General features: G+C 41.3%; 1 long non-coding RNA gene across 2 annotated transcripts in view; it reads left to right on the top strand.

The window, feature by feature from the left end:
• Positions 1-26,688, top strand: part of LOC149919961 (uncharacterized) — a 96,778-nt gene extending 70,090 nt beyond the window's left edge. For both annotated transcript variants that reach the window (XR_016459640.1, XR_016459639.1), the window contains exons 2-3: positions 22,721-22,872; positions 24,675-26,688. This is a non-coding gene — a long non-coding RNA (uncharacterized LOC149919961). The remainder of the gene's footprint in view (positions 1-22,720; positions 22,873-24,674) is intronic.
• The last annotated feature ends 608 nt before the right edge of the window (positions 26,689-27,296 follow it).

Below are 27,296 nucleotides of genomic sequence, written 5' to 3'. Positions count from 1 at the left end.
TTGAACATGCTGTTAGCATATAAATTATGGAGTTAACTAGGGAAAATGATCAATAGGTACCAAAGTCACTTTAAGGATATCTTCTCACTTTTTCTTTCTGAATGCCAAAACTCAAAGGTGAAAATTCTGTTGTGAAAGAAAGGATAGGGCCAGAGTATGCCTATAGAACACTACTTTTGACTCACAGAGGGATATAATATGAGTTCTCCTCCCACCTTTCGACTTTCCTCCAAGAAAAAAGAAAAATTAGAAGCTGACGCTTTAGTTCTGATAGCCTTTGAAAAGGAGTCAGGCTTGCCAAAAACCTCTGCTACTACTCCAGAGGAAAAGGAAGCAAGTCATAAAACATGTTTTGGATCAAGCAGTAACATTCTGTTGCACAAATCTAAAACACAGTGGAAGGAACACAGTGCTGCTTTGGAGAATGACTAGGGACATGAATCACGATATTAGTTCAATATTTGCCTAAAGAGTATAAATCAGTAAGATTTAGGCAGCTAAACTTTGTTTATAGGAGCTGTACAAGAAACTGTGCATACTGCAGCCTTGTTTGGCTTAGATGTCTAATTCTTAGACTTTTCCTGTACTCCAAATAATTTCTATATTCTTTTCCTTCTTTTTGATCAAGGAAATTGTATACATAAAAGTAGTGTTTTTAGCAATCCTGATTTATAATTCAAGTTTTGAACGAAGCCCATCAGGTGAGCAAATGACAGAGGTTGTCTTCATGACTTGTCTGGACAACTTAATACTCTGTGTTGTTTTTGGCAGCCCCTAATTGTCTAGGTGGCAGGCACCTTCTGACTGACCAACTCTCCGATGTATATTTCCATCCTTGATCTTGTGTTGGTTGTCTCCTGCCCCAGTGGCAAGATGGGCATTAAGGAGAAACAAGTGGGATCAACAGAAAACCTGAGAGATGTGAAGGCTGCTGAATGTACTGCAAGGCAAGATGTCCCAAGGATATGAAGGATACTATAAAATGGCTTAGGGGACATGTGGTGAACTTACGGTATTGGAAGCAGAGAGGGATTGTTTGGAGTGGAATAGGAAAGCTGGGCACGTTGAAGAGCAGGAAATCAAGGTTCAGTAGTTTTGCTCCTCAGGGAACAACTTGTCTTCAGAGCTTGACAATATTCAATTGTGTTTAAATGTGTCTCAAGGGACTGGTTTATTACTATCGTGATATATGGATCTCTTACAGATACTTATCTCAGAGGTTGTGAAGGGGTTCAGTTAACAATGGCAGGCTATAAATGGGGAGGAGAAGGATGTCAACCTTAACAGCAGGGAGGAAGGAAAACTAAAATAATAAATATTGATTTGGAGTATGTGTTTTATTATCTCTGACTGAATAGGAAAATGTTATAATAATCTGATCTTTATGTGAACCATAAATAATCCACATGAAGCTTTTCTGCATTGGTGTTGACTAATCAACGAAGCATTCTGGGAGCTGTTGGCTATACTGTTCATTCAACAGCTTGAGTTTGCTGTTATATTTCATTGTGTTCCTGTAGGCTGTACATTTTTATTATTTTATAGCAATCTGTGGGATGCAATCCTTGGACTGAAGCAAATATTTTTACCAGGTGGTCTAAATCAGTAATAGTCTTGTCCTAAGTTCAGCAATCCCTTGATCTGTTCCCTATTGCATCACATTGCATAGCTAAAGATAATGAAATAAATCCTGATAATAACAGACTTTTTTTCCAAGTTAAAATGTTTGATATGGATCCTGATTTTGCACTGGAAATGAACTGTAAAGCTAATACAAGAATTGGATATGTAAACTGAATGCTGCATTAGCCTATCAATGGGAGGCATTTGTTGAATAATAAATGAATCTTTTGAATCTGAAATGTACGTGAACTTTAAACCTCTCTGACCTCACTGCTGAGGGTGATCAGGGGATTTGTGTATGGACAAGCCTAGCTGTTACCATGGGGCCACATGAAACTCATCCAGGAGGGGATATCAGCAGGAAAGTAGGGTGGTGTCCATAATCAGAGCTTCTTTTCAAGAAAATGCTGTCTCAGAACCATGGGAGGAACTTGGAAACCAAAGGATGCTATGCAGATGTGGGCTAAGAGGTGTTCCAGTCACAGGCTAATTATGGTGATTTAGGGCAGCTAGGATGTGATAGAGTGAGAAGGCAAAACACAGAGATGCGCTCATGAATCAACCGTGCTGAGCTGTATCTTTGTCCCAGGCTGTATCTACCAACAGCCTGAGTCCAAGTATTCCTCTCATGCTTACTGATGAGGTAAGGTTTAAAATCATTCTCCGTGGAGAAAAATGAGTAATGTGGCAACTCATGATTCCTTAATACATAGGTCATATGGAGGAAATGCAAATGATGATATGAATACCAAGTTTTTCCCATTCAAGAATCTAGAAGGAAAAGTCATCAAAAGAGGCAGTGCAGATGTTCACCATGTGGTCACACTTTTTTTTTTTTTTTTGTGGTATAGGGAAAAGATCATATAGCTGATATCAATATGTTCAGTCTTAATCACAAGTTAATGCCTCAGTTGCATATACTGGAACAAGTATGTTAAAGTTGTCTGTCCGTGCCAGGGCCCTGCAGAGACTCCTGGTGGGTTTAGGGTACAGCTGCACTGGTAGTTACCTATGTGTAAGCCATCCGGGTAAAATTTTATTCCTGCACCATGGATTTTCACATGGAAAAACCTTCTTCAGATCCAGCAGTTGTAGTGCTGTTCTGAGATGAGCCTAGCCTGAGCCTGCCGATGTGAGTGTAGGACACTAAGGTGGCCACACAGAGCTTACAAAGCTCCTGGCAACAGATCCGTGGCCTGGCAGCAGCCCAGGCCTCAGAGGCCATGAATCCCTTCAGCTCACAGTGTAGAACTGTGATCACAATAGAAACCAGCTACTGTATTTGTGTGCACCAGAGGGTAACACAGACAAGGATCAAAGCCAATTTACCAGAGCAAAGTTGGCATGAAAATACCGCTTTGTGGAGATGAAGAGCTGGATTGCATCACTAGAAATAAAGAAGTGGTGTGGGTTATTTATTTATTTATTTATTGAGACTGTATTTATACTATTTCTTTATTAGCATACTGAATTCTTGTGGTTTTTTTTTTTTTTTCTTCATTCTGTCTGTTGGTATGTGGTATCTGCATGCATGCATGACAAACGTTCAGTGCGGTTTCCATGCACTACACTGCATGTGCCAAGAAATATGCTGGTGGAAGACTGAACATGAAACACATTCAAAGGGTCTGAGCTTGCGCAATGTGTGAAAATCAGATCCCTGCAATAGGGAATGAGATGGGGAAAGATGGGGGCACACAGAATTAGCGATCGCTTTAAAAAAAAAAAAAAGTATTTCTCCATCCCAAACCTCCTCCACTGAGAGCTGCTTGAGTCAGTAATGTTCTCCCATTTGCAGTCATTATAAGACAAACTGTGGAGTTTGGACAATTTGCATTTATGAAATTCAGGTAAAGGCATTTTTCTTTATTCAAACTTCTTAGAACATTCTGGAAGCACTGTTGTTTGTTTGCTTGTTTGTTTTCTGATCTTCATTATTATTGGTGCTCCAATGCAAAGAATCGGAATCCCCAAAGTCTGAATGTTGCCCTGACACTACATAGTTTTTCCAAAGAAATTTTTGTAAACTTAAAAACCAGCAAATGTTGATTGCTTTGACATTTTAACAGTGTCAAATATTGGTTTGCAGTGGGGACTGTAAAAGGAGAGCTAAGCAGGCACCTCCACCCACACAGGCAGCTTTTTTTTTTCTTTCTTTTCCTTCACATTTTTTGAGTGTTTCTCCTGCTGGTTGCTATTGAAACTTTGACAAACTTTTCCAGTGCTTAAGAAGTGACACAAAGGAGGGATTGTTTCATTTTTCTTTCTTGAAGATGAGGGAATTTCAACATCACTGAAGGCAATTCAATGAAAACAATTTGGATATTATCTATTTTACAGTGTCAGTGAAGAAAGGAAAGAAGAACAAAATCAGAAAGTCTCTCTGTGCACGTCTGGACTTTGGCAGGCATCACATTTGAAAATCACTGTGAAGCATTTTGGTTTGCAATAACTGCAATTTTGCTTTGAATTCCAAATTTTAATTTTTGATTGTTCTATGTTTTTGTTGTTGTTTTTGTTTTTGTTTTTTTTTCTGAAATACCAAATCCCTGCTAGATATGAACTGAAAGTTCTTTTATTATCTAGAGAATGCTAAATTTGGACAGCTGAAATAATAATTGATTGAATGTCTTTGCTTACAACTAAACCCCCTCCTCAAATTATGAGAAAATTAATTGAGCTCATTTTTTCATAATCATTACCTTGTGCTTATTCCCATCAGTCAAGACTGTCATCTGCAAACATGAGTAAAAGCTATTAATGCTACACTCACTGAATTCCAAGGAAATTTCTTGCAATGTGTAAAAGTAATCATGAGCAAATGTGTTTGCAGATTGGGACTGTATTGTCACCCAAATACATAATGTAGTTTCCAGGTGGTAGCTATCTGATATTATGTTTATTTTTGTTTTAACACAATGAACACTCAGCAGCAGAGCAATACTGCTCACTGCCTTTTCTTTCTAATATTGTTCATGGCAGAAATCCAATTTATACAGTGTAAATAATCATTATTTTCAATAGGCCGAGGATCTTTCCTGGAAAGAACATAACCAATGCCTTCTACTCCTACTTGTGCCATTCATGATATTTCAGTGCTGTGGATTAGCATAAAAAATCCATTACCCAACGAAGGATGGTGGGAGGGGAAAAAAAGAAGAAAAAAGAAAGCAGAGAACATGCCTAGTGCTGCAAGGCACAGGGAATTAAAAGCAAATAGCAAAGCAGGGGGAAAAAGCTGACAAGAAAGCTTAATATACAAAAAGAGTACTGAGAGCTCATGGCCAAGGGGTAAGAGCACGGCAATTGGAGTCTTTGAGGCATCATTCAGCTCCAACCCATCATTCCGCGGGAGCTAGTGATTGCTAAATAGCACTTTTATGTGGGGCTTGCCACAGTCCCAAGCCCTCTCCTGAACCAATTTTGATGTACAAAGAAAAGATTTGAGAGTGGATGGTTTTCTCACCTGGAATGTTGTCGGGAACCAAGTGAAGCTCTTCCGTTGTCCTCTGAAAAAAGAATCCAGTAAGATGCTAAAGAAAGAATGCTTTTCATCACTGACTTCGCAAATGAGAGTGACTCATGTGCCATCTGTTTTGTCCCTCCACCCGATGGTATGCGCTCCCTGTTTGTGCTGGTTAACGTATTTGCCATCTATTAAAGGGAGAGGAAACTTTGGAGCAGTCAAAACAAACATGTCTGAGGAAGATTGAAGTTTTGGAAGGGGCTGATTGGGAAATGGCTGCCACCATCACTGTCCATTGAAACGTGTAGACCTTGGGCAAGGACCCGGTGACCACCTACTGACTTCTTCTGGCAATGCGTCTGGGACATCTGGGTGTCTGAAAGAGTGCCTGCACTAGCTCCAGAGTGCGCAAGGCAGAGGAGAGCAAGGCACACCTTGCTCCGTGACACTGCTCCTCAGGGAGAGCTGTCACTTCTGCTTTATGGGGGGGACTGTCCAATGTGAGCCCAATGGCGACTCACTGACTTGGAAGGGAGGGGACCAATTGAGTTTTGATAAGTACAGATTTATGAGTGGTACGGAGAAGTGGAATGGAGACTCTCATAGCTGCCCAGAAGACATTGTTCCTCTAGTGCAAAAGGTGAGGAACAACAGATGAAAAGCAGTAATCTTTCCTACCTGTACCTGAACAGCAGAACTACTTGCTGCAGGATGCTGAAATCCTATCTGGGCTTGAATAAATGAATGGAGAAAAATTCATCAAAAGCACTGAAATACAAAAAGAGAAACTGCTTATTCTACAGCATAACCTCTAGATGACTTTGGAACTAAAAGTTGAACTCCAAAATCACTAGACCTGGCACAGTAACCAGTGTCAGAATAAACTGGAAAAATGGATGAGGCGTACATTGACTTTCCATAGATTGTTGTTTTACCAGACTTTTTAACACTGAGGTCCTAGTGATCAGCTAAAGAGTTTGCCTGTAAGAAGTTAATGTCCATCATGTCCACCGAGGAGCGAGGAGCAGTCAGAGCATGGCACACCCTGAGCACTGCCTGCAGATACCTTAGCAAGACAGTGGCCGAGATTACTGACAGGACACGGATGGGTGGTACCATTGGAGGAAAATCAATGGAGCATGGACTCTTACATCATGGCAGGAAGCAAAAGGCATAACCAGGGCTAAGGCAGACTTACAAAAGCACAGCCTGACCAAGGAGCCTCAGCAAACTCCCTCTTCCCCTTGGTGCCTTGCTGTCAGGCACTTGTAAATAGTTTCTCACAGGGTTTTAGATTTCATATGTAAATATAAGGCGACAGAAGTGCAAGACATGTTGTCTAAGCATTTGAAAAATACTTCTCAAGTCAGTGATCATTTTGGGTCTTCAGTGGGCAACCAGACTGTCAAATTCAGTACTTCAGGAGGAGCTCACAGGTCTGGTGACAGTTTCAGCCTAATGTGTCACCATTTTGCTCCAACCGGTTTATGTGTTTCCTTTATCAGTGAAAATACCTCACTAAATGAGTCGGAGGAACAAACTGTACCTATCACCAGAAAATCTACTGAAACAGTTTCCAAACATATGCGTTAGGTAATGAGCCTGCTTCCCTGACTGTGTCACAGCGTTCAGTGCTATTCTGGTTATATTTCACAAGCTGGCATTGCTTTTTAATGTGCTCGCTGCTGGTCTGTTCTGAATCAGTTGTTCTGCTTATTCTCAGGCTGCTTTTGTGAGAAGCCGCAGTTACACGAGGCAGCTTATTTCAGCTCCATGCCATACTTCTCGTGGGAGCACAATTTCCAGCTCTATCCATGTTCCTCTCCCCTATCTCTGGCCACTTCTTTCAGTGTGGTGTGAAACCCATTGTAATAGGAAAGGGTGCAGAGGACACTTCAGAGGCCCTCACTGCCACTTTTTGCCACAGATGAACCAGTAATGTAATTCAGTAATTCATGCACTTCATGAATACGTTCACAAAATATGAGCAAGGTGTTCAGCCTTCTGCCTGGGAAATCTCTGAGAACTTCTTATGCATTACATCAGCTTTCTTAACAGTTTACAAGTCTTTTTTTGTTTCCTCCCTCTGGAAACATTTGTCACAGTGGATTATTTTATCCAGCAGTGCTGTATGTAAAATGTAGAACGTTAATACTTTATTTGGCTAAACATGCATAATTTGGGAAGACAGGTGAAGTGATGGATTACTCATCAGGCTTTTAACATAAAGTCTTGTTAGCTGCAGTTTTAAATGTTGTTTATTTGGAATTAGAGTGAGGATATGATGTCTGAGTGGAAGCTCTTTATGTATATAAATTAAACCTCCTGTTGCAGCTGACAGTAAGTGGAAGGGTTTGATTTAGAATCATGGAGGTATACAGAGTCACAGAATGGTTTGAATTGGAGGGACCTCAAATCCCACACTGTCCCAACCCCTGCTGTTGGCAGGGCTGCCCCCCACCAGCTCAGGCTGCCCAGGGCCCCATCCAACCTGGCCTTGAGCGCCTCCAGGGATGGGGCACCACAGCTTCTCTGGGCAGCTGTGCCAGCGCCTCACCGCTCACTTGGGAAATAATTTCTGCCTAACATCTAACCTAAATTTTCTTTCTTTTAGTTTAAATACATTCGCCCTAGTCCTATCACAATCCCCTCCCTCTCCCTGCTAGCTGCCCCTATTTTGCTGCATCCCAGAATACTGTTGGCCTTCTGGACTGCAAGCACACACAGTTGGCACATGTCCAGCTTTTTTTTTTTATCAGGACCCCAAAAATCTGTCACTTTCTCTCATACCTGGGTATTCAAACAGAATTATCACAAATAACCCAGTGGTAAAGATATATCTACCACAGTGGCAACAATGCTCTCCTTCTGCTTTCTATATTTTGACTTGAAGTACCTTTTATGCTGGTTGTAGGAAGGGAATTCCAAGATGCATGTCTTGACATTTGTTATCTATTAAAATGGCTAATTCTGGCACTGGTTGTGACAGAGGGTTTTTGCTGCAACTCTCATGATTTGAACAAGGGCTGGGAGTACTGATCAGTGCTCCTGGCTGCTCTTCTCCTCATCCTTCTTCATTCTGATCTGCAGTTGAGTGCCCCAGACAGGGCTGCACAACCATCTCCAAAAAGTCCTGCCTCCCTGTTGTTGAAGGAGGTTTTCCAGCTCCTTTTCTGGAAAATTACAGACATCTGGATTCATGGCTGTGAGTGTTTGCAACTGAAATAAATTGAAACCAATTTTGCTATTCTCATGGAGTAGGGAAATCGCCCTTTATACATCTCACAGCTGTCCCAAGTCACCTTCCTCACTGCCTATTTATAGATTCCATGCTCATGACAACTCAGCTGTAAAAGAAATTCTTTTTAGGGAAGAGTGCAGTATTGTCTGGGAAGGCAGAGGTACTTCTGCTTTGAATTTGTGCTATGGAAGAGAGAGGTGAATATTAGTTTTTTTCAGAATAGCGATTGAATAAGAGAACAGAAAAGCACTTGCACAATGCTGAGACAAAAAAAAAGTATTTCTAAAGATCCTTTTGTGAAACAACTTTTTTTTTTTTTTTTTTTGTAGTAAAAGGAGATTTTTTTCAACATAATTTTGGGACTGTTTAATCCTTTTAACCTTTCATGCTTCAGATTTTATGTATGTATGTATGTATGTATTTATTTATTTATTTATTGAGAGAGAAATAATGTCATTTTCTGAAGTGAAATGTTTCTAAACACACTGCTTGGATGTAACACTCTCAGTAATTTTTAAGCTCTTTTTTTTTTTACTACAAATTTATTAGTTCTCACAGATGTTTTGCCCATTTCAGGCAGGGGTTGATGTGGGGCAGGAAAAGACAATAAGCAGAAATTCCTTCCTAAGAGAGATAGAGACAAAAGAGTACTCTGAGAAGCAAATGATCAGTGCTGGAGGGAGGCAGTTGATTAAAAGAGCTTTAGCGATGTTGTATGGTATTTTCCATGTCCTGCTCTTGGAAACTTATATTTGTTATCTTTCAGATCTGAGAAAAAACTGGTTTGGGTTGAAAGGGACCTCCAAACCCACCCACCCCAATCCTTGCTGTGGGCAGGGCTGCCCCCCACCAGCTCAGGCTGCCCAAGGCCCCATCCAACCTGGCCTTGAGCGCCTCCAGGGATGGGGCACCACAGCTTCTCTGTGCAGCTGTGCCAGCGCCTCACTGCTCTTTGAGAAAAGAATTTACCCCTAATATCTAACCTAAATCTCCCCTCTTTTAGTTTTAAACTCTTCCCCTTTGACCCATCTCTGAAGCATCTTGCATACCAAGGGGTATAGGACACAATGAGATGCGGGGAAAGATCCCTCTAGTATTAGACATTATGGGATCACTGGTGCTGATTGTGTTTGTTTGTGTGAGTGCTTGGTGTGCCTGCCCCATGTGGCCAGATGTGCGTATACATGTATACATTCATAGATGCACTGTATAGGGGCCTGTGAGAGTGCCTGCAGGGCTACGTGCCCAGCCTCACTGCGGGCTGAGACATGGGGCACTGTACTGTACAACCTGGCAGAGAAACTCTGGAAAACATTTTCAGCAGCCACAAGGGAAAAGATGAAGACTTGCCAGCATTTGTCATCTGATAATATGTGTATAGGCAGGATGACAACAGAATCTCAGATAATCTCTGCTTGGGACTACAATGTATTTCAGCAGAGCTATGACAGAAGAGGAACAGTGCAAGAGCATCACCTCAGAAGCTGCTCAGGATCACTCTTTTCTGGAGCAGGAGGCTTCTTTCAGTCATGAGTTACCTTCCGTGGAGGTCTTTTTTCTAAACTGCTTTTTTTTTTTTCTTTTTTTTTTCCTCTTCCTGAATCACTGCTGCAGTTGTCCATGGTTGACTCTGTTTAGTTCATATTGCTATGGAGTTCCTGTACTGAATAACCACCATTTTTATTAATTACTGGAACACAAAAAGGAAAAGAATTAGGGAGGAGTCAGCTTTGAAATTATCTGTTTGTTTATCTAAACCTTCCTCTGTTTACCAACAAGGTTTTTACTTCTATAAGAATTTCTAAAGCAAACCTTTTGTCTAGATTTAGGCATTTCATCCTCCCCATTCTTGTTTGTTTTCTTGCATCAGAATCCAGTTCTCCTTCCACCTTTCGACTCTTCTATTTATACAGCATTTTTGTTGTAATTTACTGCATTGGAAGGGGAACTGTTCAAGCTCAGTTTTGCCTTAACCCAATCCTCTGTGCTTTCAGGAAGATGGGATTTATAGGCTAAGTGGATTAACTCCTCTCTTTTTGTTGTGCAGGCCACCATCAAATTGTTACTAAAATCATCAGAGATAAAATCTTTGGCAGTTCAAGCTACACATTTCTGTGGGATGCTGCATTTTGCACAACAAACATTTGGGACCAGTAGGTGTTATTTGGAGTTCAAGAATTTTATCAGATTTATTTTCAGATTTTTAATTGAGGAATGGACTAAGTTTAGGAAGCAAGTTTATTGTTACCTGGCAATGGCCTTTTTGTCGCTGTGCACAAGAGGATTTCAAATCTGTGCTTTAGAAGATAAGAACAAATAGAAGTACTGCTGATTGTGCTCCCTTTGGCTTCAGGATTGTGTCCAGACATCTGAGCTTTGCAAACAGGCAGACAGAAAGCTGATCAGCCACTTTGTTTTCATCAACCTCTTCAATGCGTAGTATTTTTGGTAATACCACCCCCTCCCCACTGCATTTCACTGGTTCCACATCTGCTCCCTCTCCTCACTTGTGTGCACCCTCAGCTTAGCTGCAGGGAACGTGCAGTAGCAGTGGCACTGATCACAAACACTACTACAAATTCTTTTTTTAACTGATAGCCACTGCAAAACAGGACAGCGTGTGCCAGGCAAACACACGGTCCAGGTCAGAAGTAGGTTAATTAAAAGGAGATAAGCAAGGCAGGAAGTCCTGAAATAGATAATAGTAGTTGGCTTGACTTTGAAACTTAATGGTTTTCCTTTTCAGGCAGTTTATTTCTTTCCTATTTTTTTTTTTTTCAATGGGCAAGGAGGGATGGAAATATGATTAAGTGAGATTAAGTGGCATTTAATTCACATTTTTTTTCTCTTCCCTGGTATATGCCTGCTACTGTTCCTGCTGAAGGCAGTGCTCTTGCATTCTGCAGTGGCAGAAGAAGACTTGGATAAATAATTGTATGCAGTTCCATGGAAAGAGCTCCGCATGGGATTTCAGAATTGTGATGATACTGGCTGCAGAAAGTCACATTTTATAAGCATGTAAGACTGTGTGTGCAAAGCACAACTCTGCATTTGCTTAATTAAATTTCCTGAAGTCAAGGCAACTGGACTTGTCTGTTTTGCACTAGGAGAGGTTCAGTTTGTATATTAGGAAACATTTCTTTTCAGAAAAAGTGGTGAGGCAGTGGCACAGGCTGCCCAGGGAAGTGGTGGAATCACCATTCCTGGAGGTGTTGAAGAACCATGTGGATGTGGCACTGAGGGACATGGGCAGTGGGCATGGTAAGGGTAGGCTGGCAGTCAGATTAAATGATCTTGGAGATCTTTTCCAGCATTAATGATTATATGATTTTGCCTGAGTTGGACAGGAGGTGGCATGAAATCTCTCACAGATCTTTCCATGCTTTTCCATCCCAGCTTTTTCCAAGGGAGATCCATAGCCCTAAAGTTACTTCTTGGTACCCACAAACACGTGTCAGGTCTGCTTTGCCTCTTGAACACTTAGAATCACTTGTTATAGTGGTAACAAGTTCTCTTAAGTTCTCTTGCTGCACAGAGAGAATATTTTCCTCCTTCTGCAAGTGAGTAGTGACTTCTGGTGACACAGCTGAACTGCTTGAAGGTGTGGACTGCCTGTGCAGCTGGCTTACATACTATTACAGAATGCTATTAATGAAAATAATCACCAATGTCTATTTTCAGGGGAATGCTGTATGTGAGCAGCAGCCACCTACATAGGAGGGGATGCCAGCCATGAAACATACGGTGCTCCCTACATCAGACTGTTAGCACACTGTAAAGTGCAAATTCAGTCTTATCAGACCTGGTGTTGTCAGGATGTAGCTGTCCTGACTGGGATGCCAATACACTCTGAATTGCAGAGGCATAGTTTGTCCCCCTGAGACAATGAGCAGATGCTGAGCGCCTGATGGCAAAATCTCCAGCTTTTCTCACATCACAGATCTTTTAGACTTGACGTTTGAACTAGAAAACTACACCTCTCTGAGCCATCTTTAAATGAAGAAATTTTTTTTCTAGAAATCAGATCCTCTATGAGACGAACTTCCCATGACTTTCTGGCAGTCAGAGGTATGTTTTTCTCTGTGTTGTATGCTTCACATATAGACTTTGCTTCCCATGAAATTACAAATATGCTTAACATGAAATTGGCCAGATTTCACCATCAATTTTCTCATTTTCACCTTTGCAGAAGGATCTCACAATGCTTAGTGATTGGGCAATCGAATGGCCAAAGAAATTCAATGTCAATAAATGCAAAGTGATGCATATGGGGAAATAGCACCCTCGCAGCACATATGGACTGACAGTTTTTAAATTAGCTTCTGGTGTTCAGGAAAGAGATTTGGGAGTCATTACTGATAAGTCCCTGTGAAAATCAGTTCATTGCTCAGTGGTGGTCAAAGAGATTATTAGGAAGTACTATGAGAAGAATAGGGAGAAAACAACCAAGAAAAATCTCTATAAATTCATAGTGTATCTGCACCCAGAATATTATTGCAGTGACCTCATCACCACAGCTGGAGAACCAAATGTGGACCAGATAAAGGAATAAGCAGGCTAACTAAATGGAGGGCTTTTGTCTGAGCAAAGGTGAAATATGCCAAGTATTTTCAGCTTGAGGGAGAGATGAAGCCTGATAACTGCATGAATAGTAATAAGTAGTTGAGGAAAGAGATTAATTATCATTCCTGACAACGTAGGAATAAGGGCTAATGAAATAATCAGTTGGGCGTTTAAAAAAGGAGCACTTCATCACCCAGCATGTGGCAAAGTTGTGTAACTCGGCCATAGGATATTACAGAGACCAAAATAATGGATAGACTTAAAATCTGATGGGGGTAAATTCAGAGAGGATGGGGCTTCTGTTTGAAATGATGCCCAGGATGAGGCCCTCTCCTGCTCAGAAGTCATTCTATCTCTGATGACCAGAAGCTGGAAGCAGGGAGGGACTACTCAGTGTCTGCATCATTTCTCATAGGCTTTACTTCACCACACTCAGGGGATTGAGCCAGGTGAACATCTGTATGAGGACAGCATGGCTGTTATTCCATTGTGCTCTTTTGCCATTACCATTTTTGGCTGCTGTATTTGTACATTTCTATTTGTATGCTTTTCCATCTCTTATATCACCATGCTATGCAGGTGACCTGAGCCTATCAGTGAATTCATCCCCTATAGCTCCTCAAAATGGCAGAGAAGCAGCCCAATCTCCATTTGCGAGGAGTCCTCAAGTTGGGAAGAGTCTGATGGTCTGGGAAGGAACTTTAGGGACTGAGAAGTGCATTCCTCCTCCTTCTTGTGCCCTGTACAGTGCCCTGCAGAAATGGCTCTGTCCAACTCTGCCAACCACCCCAGAGCTGACCATGCCTGGGCTGCCTCCACCCCTATGACTAAGGCACAGTGAGAGAGGAAAATAAACCCCTTACTGTGGCAATGCCCTAAAGTTCTTAGTCAACACTGAGCAGAAGCTTGCGTGGTTTGGTCAAAGTCCAGCTGCACATTTGTGGAAGAGATGGGAGCTGGATACAGCCCTTTTCTGATTTGGAAACTAACTTGCAATTACAGCTGTCATTGCAAGACACCCAATATATCCTTATTCAATCTTCTTTTTTTTCCTTCCCCTCCCCTTTCGCCTCCCGCCCCCCCTCTTGTATCCATTGTGCTGCAATTCCGTGCTTTTCCCTTTATAGCAGTTAGTTTCTCGGCATAGTCCCTGACCACAAATACTTTTGAGTGGAACATCTGTTTCTAATGCGCTCTCTAGAAATGTTACTTTCTGCAATATTCCACTCTTCTCCCAAACGATATTTTTCCACTTATGTTTGCCCAGCATAGCTTGAAAGCAGATCAATATCTGAAGCAACAAAGGACACAACTGAGAGCAAAGACTTAGAAAGACACGCAAATGATTTCCCAGGGCTCCAGGTGGCTGCAGGAGGGTCAGTTTGCAGCCCAAATATGAAGGCGGGAATACTGTAAGTCAGCCTTCCTCCTTCTCCTCTTCCTCCTCCCTACTTCCCCTACCAGCTGCCATAACTGCACAGTCAGTTTCAGCTTCCCTTCCCTGTGATCACACCTTTTTTATCGGTTCTTCACTTCTAGGTGGGCCCACCCAAATGCTCAGAGGAGGAAATACTGCTACACAGTCCCTTCTGTTGTTTTTCACCGCCATTACAACTGCTTTTAAAAAATCATAATTATTAGCTTACAAGCTGTCCTGCATTATGTGAATAAACAAATCTTCAGCTGCTTGCAGGAGAACTGCTCTGTATAAAGAGGCTGTGTAATCGATAAAGTGGAGATAGAAGACAAAGCAGGGATGTTTAATGTACTTTAAGGCTTGGGGAACATGAAAAGCCAGCTGAACTCCAGAGAAAACCGTAGTGCACTTCTGGTATGTTTGCAATACTGATGATGTAAATAATATATGACCTCTGGAAGGAGTGTAGAAACACGTAGTTTTATAGAGGAAGCACATGTGGGAGATTCAGATGCATCGACAGTCATGGGCTGGGTGCCAAGCACTGCAATGGTCCCACTGTAACCAGGGCTCAGGGACTGAATTACTTTGATTGTGACTCATATCCTAAAAGGGTAAATTGTGCACTGCCACAACTCACCATATGATTTAACATCAGAAAAACAAAGGTGATGGGAGAGGGGAGTTCGTTATTCCATTATGTTATTTTTACAAGCCATCATATAAGCATCATATAAGCATAATAATCATAAGAATGGGTGGGTATCTCACAACTGGCATTTTTGTGTCTTCAAAACCTACTGGCTTGCTACATGGGGAGGGAGACTTGCTGCCTGGGAGGCAGAGCTAGGATCTGGCCCTTCCGTGCAGATGCCCTGCCTCCTTGCACATACACTCCCTTACTCCCTTAGATCCCTCTTCTTCATCAAAACAGCAAAAGATAGATGAGAAAGTCCGATTTCAGCCCTTGCTTCCCACTCCCGAGTCACCCATGTTGTAGTGTTTCTCCCTCCTCTCTACTCAGAGGGCATGCTTTATGCCTTCTTCAGCATCAGGATCTGCAGCTATCCTTTTGTCATCTGCTCATCCATCCATGTAATGTCTAGTATAACTGCAAATGTTTACCATATGGGCCAGTCTCTTGATATTTTTCTCTGGCCTGAGTTTTGGGTCAGTAAAAGCAGTAAGAACAATTATAGAAAAGTCTGTCACACTTGAAAGAAAACAAAATTATAATTTTTATTCCTCCAAAGCCATACTCTTAACATAGATTCAGGGACACATAAGAAAACGATTACATTGGGATTTTCATCCAACTGTGATAAAGTGACACCAATAGTGCAGAGATTCCCTCTGTAATCATTTTGGTGCTTTTGATGCTATTTAGCACATGGTAAATACGATGAAACAGAGAAAATGATTTGTATTGCTGGAGGTCAATAGGAAGTCCAATAGTTTTACAGAACATGCCCAGCAAACCATCTGGCCAGGACAGTCACACCGTTGAGGCCTATTTGTTGACTTGCATAGTAGCCAGCAGCCTCTTTGGAACCTCCCCAGAAACATTTCTCAGCTTGAAATCTGGTCTTTGATTGCTGCACTGATGCTTATGTACAGCCCATGGAGCAAACCTTCTGTGCTGTGCTGTCACTGTCACTGTGTAGCCCTACGAGCATGGTGGCTGTTGGGAAGAGTTTTTATTGCGATGGAGCTGTGCTGGGCTTAGAAGATTGGTCCCCATGGTCTATATACAACAGGGAAATCATGCAAGGGGCTGATGTGCAGGAAGAACTTCTCAGAAGTCAAAAGCATCAGGTCAGGTACTGAAGCAATTTAATCATTTTCTTTTGTAAGAAATACTGTGACAAATAATTTTATCCTTTTATTAAAAGATTTATTAAAACCATTCTTTGGCTGGAAAAAAATTCACAATTTATAGAAATAGAATTTTGTGGAAACAGTATTTTGAACTCATTTAGATATAGCTGGCGAATTTTAATTATAGATGAACACTGACTTTAGCACTTTTTAGTCATATTTTACTCGTTTGAAAGCACGGTGGGTCTGAGTCAGCACATTGCACAGCTGCCTCCAGCCCAGGGAGGAGACTGGGCACAACAGACCCTGCAGCCTCCAGATGTTGTGCTCTAGTTTCTTTTCAGAGGCCTTTTGTAAGCCTTCTCAAGACCTGGTGATATACTGATGAAGAGCATTTTATTTAAGGGAGAATCTGGATGATAAAAATGACCAGAAACACAACAATTCCCGTTGGTCTGACTGAAGGGCATCTCCTTCAGATAAAGAACTGAGGTTCTTGAAGGCAGGTGTTCAGATTTCATTAAGGTAAATATTTTAAGCTGTTGTCTTAAGGAGGAATGGCTACAATAGCAAAATTGGCTTATTTTGAGGGAAATGGCACAGATAAAAACAGCCAACCAACCAACCTCACCTGGGAAGGAAGGAATGTGATTTTGGTGAGCGCTACACAGTCTTTTTTCATGTGGAGTAAAATTGAGGATTTGGAAATGCGTCTAAAAGAACTTTTGGAAGGAAAGGGAGTGAAAAACCTGAAACCTGGACCTGGATGCAGAATAGTGTTTGCCACGCTGGGATGGAGCACAGAAATGCAATGAAAAGGGTGGAAATGAATTTGTCTCTCTTCAAACCACAAAGTGCACACACTACATCTTAAAACACTATCAGTGCATATATTTTTGACAAAGGTCTTGTTACTTTACCTGTCATTCTGATTTATGCTGCTCAGAGAACATGGATCTGCAGTCAGGAAAAAAAAGACCATATGGCAGACGACCGTCAAACAAACCAGCTCATGCAATATAGATGCCAAATGCATTTTGTTTAAACAAAAGGAGCACAAAAACAACCGCATCCCCCTTTGATACCTTTATAAGTTTTCATAAAAGAATGTTTACCTGGCTTTCTCCTCCCTTTAATCCTTTTGAACAGACTTGCTCTATGAACACGTGTACTCATGGTATTTCCTAATTCAGTCAGTTCACAGTTCACAGTTCGCAGAGATATACATGGCCAATCCTCTGAATAACTCTGGGACTGGCATCAATTTTAGGTGTTATCACTGTATTTTTATGTAACTGAAATGTTGTGCTACAGAAAGCAGCTGACAGGCAGGGGCTGTCATACAAAAAGCAACTGCTATAGGTCATCTGTATGTTCATCCATGATAAAAGGACTAACTTAATCAGAATTTTCCATGGGAATTTTCTCATTCCATGCAGGAAGACTTGTGTTAGTTGACTGTGTTAATTAAATCCTTCATCATAATCCTACATTTAATTTTATTTAGATTGTACTTTTCCCTTGAGGAACTGTGCTTGATCTGAGCACAGTTAGACTCGGTTAAGTTTCTTAACCTAACACCTAACAAGGAGAATAGAAGAGCGCACTGAAGATGTGACTCGATCCAGAGCAAAAAAGGACAGAAGGGAGGAAAGTGAAATTTGGTGCAAAAAAATGAAGTATTGTCTTGGACAATATTAAATAGATATGTTTATTCTAGAAAGTAAAGCAGACAGGAGCAAGTTCTTTCACACTGAGGGATGTAAAGTAGCAACACCTGCTCCCATGCTGCTGCATTTTCTTCTCCCATGGGTTGAGTGGCCATGTCCATGCTGCTGAATGGGAGTAGCCACAGCTCTGTGCTGCTTCTGGATCAGGAGTGAACATTGTCTGGCAGAGTGCTACTAGACATGAACCTGAATTATTTCAGGATTTAAGAATAGGCCATGACACTTCAGTATTCTTGTACTGATATATCTCATGGGTCTCCAGTCTATGGGCAGTGTATTTTTATTGTGCAAAGTCTCTATTCTTACAGAATGTGGTAAGGAAAGGCTGCTAGGTGGGAATTCCAGATTTACCAATGAATTTCTTCCCTTTCACAACCTCAGTTCAAATTCTTAGCATTATACTAATGCAGCTTTATTTGATATAATTTGCCTTTTTATTTGATATAATTTGCCTTATCCTCAATTTAGGATGGAGGGATATTAACCCGGTAAAATCCTGGAGGAACAAAAAAAACCAAAAAACCTCAACAACCCAACTAGCCTTTTTCATCATCATTTTTTGTAAGTGAGGTAATTACCAGAGATTTAGAGTAGGTAATTTTACCCTTGACAGTAAATCGGCAATCATTTGTGATGAGACAAATAGACATTCAAGCTGGGCAGAGAACAGCTGAAGTAGAACCTCAAGAGATTACAAAAGAAACCTGCTGATGCGCAGGTTTCTGACTTTCTGGCGTCAGCATTAAGCGACACTATTCAGGTAAAACAAGTATTTTTTCTGTGTGGAATAAAGCTTAGCTTCCAAATACCTATTTGTACCTGGTGAGCAAGACATGAGGATTTGTGCAGATAGATATAATGCCATGTGTCTGATCAGCACGCCTGAATCTTAACCCATCCCCCTACTCTCCATGTTTAGCTGATTGCAGCAATTAACCAATTTATGATATAGTTGTAAAAGAAAGCGGAGTTTGTTGTCACACATAAAAGGGGAGTAAACAAAGCAGCAACTTTAGTAAGCTTTGACCATAGTCATCCCCTAGGATCTGGAATGCAAACAAGGGTGGTTGCAGGTGTTAACCATGTGTGCTCTGCTGTGCAGTCAGCAGATACCAGGCAGTGACTTGCTGGAGCTGCCTTCATTCTTGCGTGGCAAAGCATGGAAGGCTAAATAGTACAATATAAATCATTTCTTAAGCCACAGAGATATCAATGGCCATGCAGTTTTGGTGGAAATCCTCCCACATGGCCTTCCCTGAGCTTCCCTGTTTAATTTCTCACAACCAAAACCCAAAAACATCCCAGAAGCAAATAGACTCTGGCACTGACTTCTATCTTACCCTCCCTTTTGCCTTTCTAGTCACATGGGCACTCACTGCTACCCTCCCAGTGAACGAAGATGCTTCAGCCCCACTGCCTGCAGACTCATCTGCAGAATGGGCTTCTCGTGGTCTCCTTGTTTTCTCAACTCACACTGTAATTTCACCTGAGGAGTCTCTGGAGATCTATGCTTCTTTTTTTCCAGAGGTATGCAATGCTGAGAGCTGAGAGTACTCAACATACTTTGCAATAGGCTTTAGAAATTCAACATTTTTTTATTCTAAGAGAGTTGCCTTTACTGATGATGCATTTACTCTTCTTGTTCTCTCCAGGCAAGTCTATTAATACACTGATAATATTTAATCCTTGACCTATTCACAGATAGATAAGCAGGCTGCTACCAGGTCTAGTCTCCTTAGCGCAGTAGCATAAATTACAGCACAATACTTTTCTAAGCATTTGAGCAGTTCATATAATCCCAGTGGAGTTAATAGAGATGTTTCAAGATATTTCTTGTGTTATATAAGATTAATTTATTTTTATTAATGTATCACAACTTTGAATGTTGTAATCATGTCCTAGCTCCAGGAAAATACTGTGATCCCTGCTCCAAAGCTCTTAAAATTTTATCTTTGGCATGAGTCTATTACTGAGATTAAAGAACTAATAGAGTAAGTGGGACAATAAGGGTTTGATGAAGAAGAAAGTTACAGCTATGAGATTATCTGTTTTTATAGGATTAGTTTTTTTCTCCTGTTAACATTAGATTAGAAGATTGGCATGCAGTATATAAACTTCAAAGGAAAAGTCTTTGGGTAAGCAAAGAGTGAAGAGAATTTTTCAAGATAAAACAAAATTTTCTAGATCTCTTTCTGATGACACATGAAAAAACAGAAGCAGAGAAGGCAGTTCAGATTAGTTTTAGAGCTGACTGCTGAAATGTTTGCCTTCTGTAATATAATGCTTTGTCTACTTCCTTTTTCCCCTCCTATCCTCCATCCTGAGTACAGACACCACCATAGTCATTGCAGCTTGCAATGTTCACTTGCAGTTTCAAACAGGATCCAACTAGACAATGGCACAGTGAGTGTATAGCAAGGGTCTTCAAATTTTTGAATTTAAAAGAAAAAGTTAAGGCAATAGTGGACTCAGTCTAGACAAAAATACAATAAACAGTGCTTTTTTACTTAGTTCTTCCCTTTTAAAAAATCGCTTTTGCAATGAAATGGGTGCTAATTTAAAGCAGGAAAATCACCAGCTACTTCAGTATAATTTGCATCAATTAGTCACCCAGAAATTGGTGCAATTCTATTTTTTGATCCTACAGAAAAGCAATAGCCTAAGGGACTCTCTAAAGTGAGACTAACATGCAGTAACAATACATTGCTAAAAATATCTTGTAGGTGAGCATATCTGTGTAGGTCGTAGAAAAATCCCACTCTTTGAGAAGAAAGGTAAAGAAGATTTATTAATGAGTAAATTGATGCATGGATTTTTTTTTCCCCTGGGAAGCTTTTTGTTTATTTTAGGCATTTAAATATGAGGATATTCTTATCTGAAATCCAAAAGGGAGAAGGACAAGAAGATACATGGCAGTCATGTATAAGCAAATGTCACAGGTATCGAAAATTTCTGACTACCATTTCCCCCATTACAGCTGAAGATATTATTCTGACAAAGACTCCATAATCCCTATTCTCTGCAAATTCCAGGAGTGTGAGAAGCAACAGAGTTGTGCCTCCTGGCTGTCTTACTTCTTGACTTTGACAGATCAATTGCCATGGAAGGGCCAGTCACGCAAACGATCACCCCATCCTTGTGCCTGTTTGGCCCAATGATTTAGGCCATCTCTACACATTGCTTGAAAAAAAAAAAAATAAAATAAAATAAAAAATAAAAAATAAAAGGAGAATCAGCAGTTCACAACCAGTGATGGATTTGAGGATAGATGGACTTCACTCACTGCTATTCAGGCTCCTTAGTGTTTACGTGTTTCTTATACATAGACTGCATTTGTGTTTACTTATTTTTTACTTCCAGGCCTACTGTGGGTAAAGGAGTTTTGTCAAAGTGCACTTACCTTCCCAGTTTGTCTGCTTTTTCTAAACATATGATTTCTTAGATGTAGACCAATACATGCAAGAGCAGCCATAAGGAACAAAGATGCCATTCTGGGAATGGGACAGGTCACTGGTTATTACAAAGATTTAATGGGCTTTAAGATGGCAGTACTAAATCTTAATTATGTAATTCCACGCTTTTGCCTAGTCCCTGTGCTCAGGCTGGGATGCAGGTATTGTGACAAAAGCATAAGGGCCTAGAGAGATCCAAGTGTGGCATTTTGTCAGAAATGCTCCTGTTCCACCAAGAGGAGGGCAAGTTTGTAGCTCATGGGAGAAGAAACAGCAAAGTGCTTAACCTCATTCCTTGTGAACTATTCCCCTGCTCTTTGTTATTTGCTGTGTAGACACCTAATAATTTTTTGGCAAAGATGAAACTGCAATTTCTGTTTTGATTTATGTTACCTGGAAATCAAACCAGAGCATCTGGAGGGTAGTAGGGCTTCTATGGCAGCTCTCAGGAGTCTCAGTGGCTACAGTGTGTCTGTCTATATGGAAAATATTTTTTATAACATGTTTGCTATGAGGACTAAATGGCAACATGGGCTGTCTGCCAATAACCTCAAATCTGTAGTGACAAGTAATTCCTTGCAAGCTGAGCTTCAGCCTTCCTTGCCTATATAGACCGTCAATTGCTCTGTGATTTACTAAGAGTAGGTACAAAGCATATTTTATTAAGGCAACATCTTCCACTCAAATCATGGTCTTAAAGTAAAATGCTGACGTTTTACTCACTGGCTCCCCAGCACATCTCTGGCCTACTTTTAAACTTGATATACAGTCGCGAGTGCAGGTCTTCATCACTAGCAGCAGCTTTCAGCATATGTCATTGCTAGATTTAGCTGCTGCTTTCCATATATCATCAAGCATCTTGAAACAAATTCATTACCAGAAGGCTGGTGTGTGTCCTTGCTGCATTTTCCAGCTTATCTAAATTGCTGAAACAGTCAAGCAACATGCTTTTAAAAGTAGAAGTCTAAAAGTATCAAGCTAAGTTTCAGCTGGTAGGTAAGTAAAGATGCAAGGGACATTTACCATTTGCTCCTTATCAAATCCTGTAATGGAGATAAGGAACATCACCATGAGAAAGTCCTCACTGTCTTCACTGAAAGCAAACAAAACTAGTGAAGTCAGGTAAAGGAGATCATGCCTATACTTTACTAAATGTTGTAATCACTGCCATGCGTGAGTTTACAAGTCTGTCATATGAAGCACATTTGAATCTTTCTTCTAACTGCATATGGAGCAGGCCATGGGAGACCATGGTTGTTATGCAGCTCTCTGATGTGTTGCACATTAATGTGATGTCCTGGTGTGGCAGAGAGAAGGTGAGCCTCAAAAGAGATATGAAATTGCCCTACTCAACATTTGGTATAGAACATAAATGGATGTCTAACCTGTATGCATGCTAAATATTTGCAGACCTTTAGTGATGACATGCCACAACTCCCTGGACTCAGCAGTGAAGATGTTCAAGGCCAGCACAACAGGACCATAAGAAAGACATTGAGGCCCCTCACTACAAAAAAGGCAGTGAAGCCCTGGAGCATGGCCAGAGAAGAGCAACAAAGATGGTGAGGAATCTGGAGCACAAAAGTCTTATAGGAAACAGCTGAGGGAACTGAGATTGTTCAATCTGAAGAAGAGGAGGCTCAGGGGAGACCTTATTGCTCTCTACAATCACCTGAAAGGAGGTTATAGTGAGGTGGGGTTGGCCTCTTCTCCTATGTTACAGTGTTAGGATGAGAGGGAATAGCCTCAATTTGCACTAGAGGAGGTTCAGATTGGATAACAGGGAGAATTTATTCTCCAAAACAGTGGTGAGGCACTGGAACATGCTGCCCAGGGAGATGGTGGTGTCACCATCCGTGAAGGTGTTCAGTAAATATTTAGATGTGGTACTAAGGGACATGGTTTAGTGGGGAAATATTGGTGGTAGGTAGACAGTTGGACCAGATGATCTTGGAGATTTTATCCAACTTTGGTGATTCTATGATTCTAGGATTTGGGTAGGTGGGTTAGAATCTTGCCCCTCAACCCCTGCTGTTTGTTTCTCTCTAGTCACATTCTTTGTTTGCCCAGCATAAGATTTTCATTTTATGTGCTTGCATAAAGGAGTAGATTTTGTATGTACTTGCATAGAAAAGAAGTAGCTTTAGGTTTGTAAGACTGTAAGCACAATGTAGGTGGTTAAGCAGATCTAAATGTAGGTTGCTGCCAAAAAGAGCAGTCCCACTCCCTCTCCCCCTCTCCCCAGAGGAAGATTGTGTGTTACAAGATGCTTCCTTTGCACTTGCACTGTTGTGCATTGGACACTGTGCTGTGCTGGCTCATGGACAAAATACTCTGAGGAGATGTTTAGCCTGAGCTAGTTGCTCATGCTGCTCATATACCATAAACTTCTCATTCACAGTAAGAACATGGGCTGCTTTTGGGCAAAATGAGGACTACTCTGATTGTTTTTCTATGTTCCAGTTTCAGGAAAGCCTGATGTTCATCAGCCACATGAATAATGATATCTGTGGCCAGGGGATATCAACATTTATGAAGACAGAGTGTAGGAGATAGCAATCCCACAGGCTGCCTGTTTTAAATTACTCTCTAAATTACAGACTGAGCTTACCAATTGCAAGTAACCCCTTAAGGAGTGATTGTGCCTGGACAACCCACAAAGAGAGAATAGGTCTGTAGGAATGGGAGCATCCCCATGTCAGTATTCTATTTTGTGCCTTGCTTGAGAAGCTGGCAAGCCATTATGGTGTTTGAGTTCAACATAACAGCTCAGGACCTCCAGACTCTTAAGGCTCTGGCTGCAGCTCTTGGAGCTGCAACAGGTCCTGAGAGCACTTACAGCTGGATGAAATAAAGGGAACAGCAATTGGAGCCAAGCCAGGATGCAGTTAGCAGAGAGATAGTTTCCTTTTCATTTTTATAAATTTGTTCCAAGACAGTTTTATTAAACTCATTCTTACTTAACAGACACTGCTTTAGTTTTCAGGACTTCAGGCTGACTAGCAAGCTGACCACTCACAAGGAAAAGATGATCCTAAAAGCCTGTCTGCTCCCGTGGAGACCAGCTGCAAGCACCCAGCTGCAAGCACAAGACTGGGGTCCCTGTATGGATATCAGCTCTAGCCAGCATACCTCATGATGTAACAGGGCTGGTTGTGCTTTACAGAGGGTTTCCTCAAATATCTGACAGCCAGGAACAGGGAAGGCCTTGCAGAAAAAGCCAGACTGACTTAGTGCTATAGCTCTGTGCCACTGCAGGGACTGAGTTCCCTGAAATTTAAATAAAGGGGGACTGTGCTTCCTGGAAATCCTTATCTAAAACTATCTTTATTTTTTATGTTCTTATGGCTACTGTGAACTACAGAGGGCCCTGCCTAGCAGGTAATCTCACATGAGAAGCACACCTGAATGCTGGGAACCCCCAGGAACTTTGTGGCCATCTATCAGCACCGACACATAGAAATTGAGGATCTGGAACACACCTGCAGCCACCTGGAAGCCAGACTGTAAGAAAAGAGGCTCCTGAAGGAATATTGGCAGCTGTTCCTGGACAGTGCTACACTGAAAATGTTGCTGTGATGAGAAAATTGGAGGCCAGAATGAGGATGTGAAATAATGCTGATCTCCAGCAGTTACAAGCTGAAAAGGAGGAGCTTGAAGAAAAACATCAGGGAACCAAATGCTGGGATATATGATGAACAAGATATTCCCACATGCTGAAACTCAATGTGTAAGTGAAGCTCTAACGTTAAGCACAAAATGGGGAAAATGTAGCTGTAGGGAAGGAGTTGTAAGTGTGCACTGAAAGTACGACCCTGCCAAGACTTCCCTCTGAGGCCTGGAGAAGTATCAGGCTGCACGTTAATGGGAGCATGGGGGTCCATCATACTCAGGGCTTGCAAGACCATATCTACAAGTTGTCCAATGCTCCCACATAGGAACTGTAGAGTACCCTGAGTTGGAAAAGACCCACAAGGATCATTGAGGCTAACTCAAAGCTCCACACTGGACCACCCATCAACCAGACCATATGTCTGAGAGTGTGCCCTGTGCAGCCCGTTCCATGCCCACCGCCCTGTGGTGCAGACCCTTTCCCTCACCCCCAGCTGCCCTCCCCTGACACAGCTCCATGCTGTTCCCTCAGGCCCTGTCGCTGTCACACAGAGCTTCCTGTGAGGAGCAGCAGCCACCATCAGGCCTCCCCTCAGCTTAAACTTAATTCAATTTATTGAATTATATTTGATTTGGTCAACCAGCCCCAAAGCCTGCATAGATATTTGTATTTCAGAGGAAAAATGGATTACTGCAAGCTATGTCAACTGACCTAACTTCTGTGCAAAGCTGTTGCCCCTTTGTGCTTAAAGGACTGTGTGTGGGCAGCTGAGTTAATTCTTGCATCCCAGCTGAAGGACAGTAACCTCTGGCTGAGGACAAACCTTTGTAACAGGTGTGCAAACTGATTGCCTTGTAAGCTAAATCAGTGCGAACCACTCTTAAATCCATCTAAACGTCTTAGAAATATGTTTCTAGAAATGTCTTTTATCTTGCTGTTGCTTGACTGCATTGGCTTAAAATTCACCTTTCAATCAAACTGGTGGAATTTCACATGTATTCTTGTCTTCATGCTCTATGGTTCTCAAAAATTAATACAGCCTCAGTCTGAAGATGAATGAACAGGAAAGGAAAAGGCTTTATCCTCAACAGTAAGCCTGAGTGTGACTCTGATCTTTTCCAAGTTTAACCTAATGCGGTGTCACTGATATCGAAGTAGATTTTCTCCCTTTACATAGAAATAAATTTGATCAGTTGTTAGGCTGTTAATTTGGCATTGCTCTATCAGATGCAAGGTTTCTATAACATTACCAGCTTCTTAATAGTTGAAAAATGAAACTTTACACAAGCATCAGGTTTGCAGGGGAGAAGCAGAATGAAGAATGGAAAAAGATGATAATATTTGCCTACAGCAGACAATTAAAGGGCAACCTACTTTAACAGTGTCACCTATATAATTTCTCCTGTCTACCATTGCCATAGAATTCCTCACCTCAGGGGCAGAGTTGGCATTCTTTAGCAGAAATCCTAAATTCTTTCTTGTTTCTGTGAGGTGCTCTTTTAGTTTTTCCCCCAGAAACAAAAAGTAAAGCCACCCCCGGACTCTGCAAGAACAGCACAGAGAAGTCAGCTGCACTGCTGGTAGCAGAGGGTTGAATGTTGCTGCACAGCCACCGCCTTTCTACTGTTAGGCAATAGAGCGTGTGCTTTGCTTTGGCAAAATGACAACTGTTACTAGATTTTTCATATATGTTAATGTATTAAATGTGTCTTCTTAAAGCCACCATCAGCTTCTCATTCTTGCTCATTTATTCAGCGAACCTTTATGTATGTAAGAGAAAAAGAACCCTTAATTTTCAGGAATCTGCTTTTTTTTTATATATATAATAAATTTAATGTCTTTAAATTGTTTTCTTATGTTTAAAAAGCTTAAACTTCTCACAGATTTGTACAAATACTTTCTATAAAAACATGTCTAATACAATATATTCTCTTTGGATTAGGTATGTGCAACTTTGTCTGTTTGCTTCTGTAATTGAAATGTGGTTGTGCTAGCCTGAATGTCTATTTGAGGGCAATCGCTCCTTGTGCAATCAGTCAAGATACCCAACCTACTTGGCTTGTGGCTTTTGTTCCAGTTACCTTGTCAAGTATCCCAGATCTTGGTTGAGTTTGCTCCTCCTGGAAGCTGATTCCATTGGCTTCCATGAGAAGGTGATGTGCATCTTCCTCTAAGGGTGTGTTCATTTTCCGTATTTACTATTTTATGGCCCCAGCCTGTGACAGATGCCCATCTATCAAAGACATTGAGGATTTATGGCTGCATTTTGGAGAATTTCATGTGCACTCCAGCTATGAAATACCATCACCTGTGCCTCACTTAAAACATACAGAGGGAATAACGTATGAGCATGTGTAAGAAAAGTAGTCTTAA

This window comes from Phasianus colchicus, chromosome 1 (genome assembly GCF_987193195.1).
Source record: "Phasianus colchicus chromosome 1, bPhaCol1.hap1.1, whole genome shotgun sequence".
Lineage (NCBI taxonomy): Eukaryota > Metazoa > Chordata > Aves > Galliformes > Phasianidae > Phasianus > Phasianus colchicus.
This window is presented reverse-complemented; position numbering and strand designations above follow the sequence as displayed.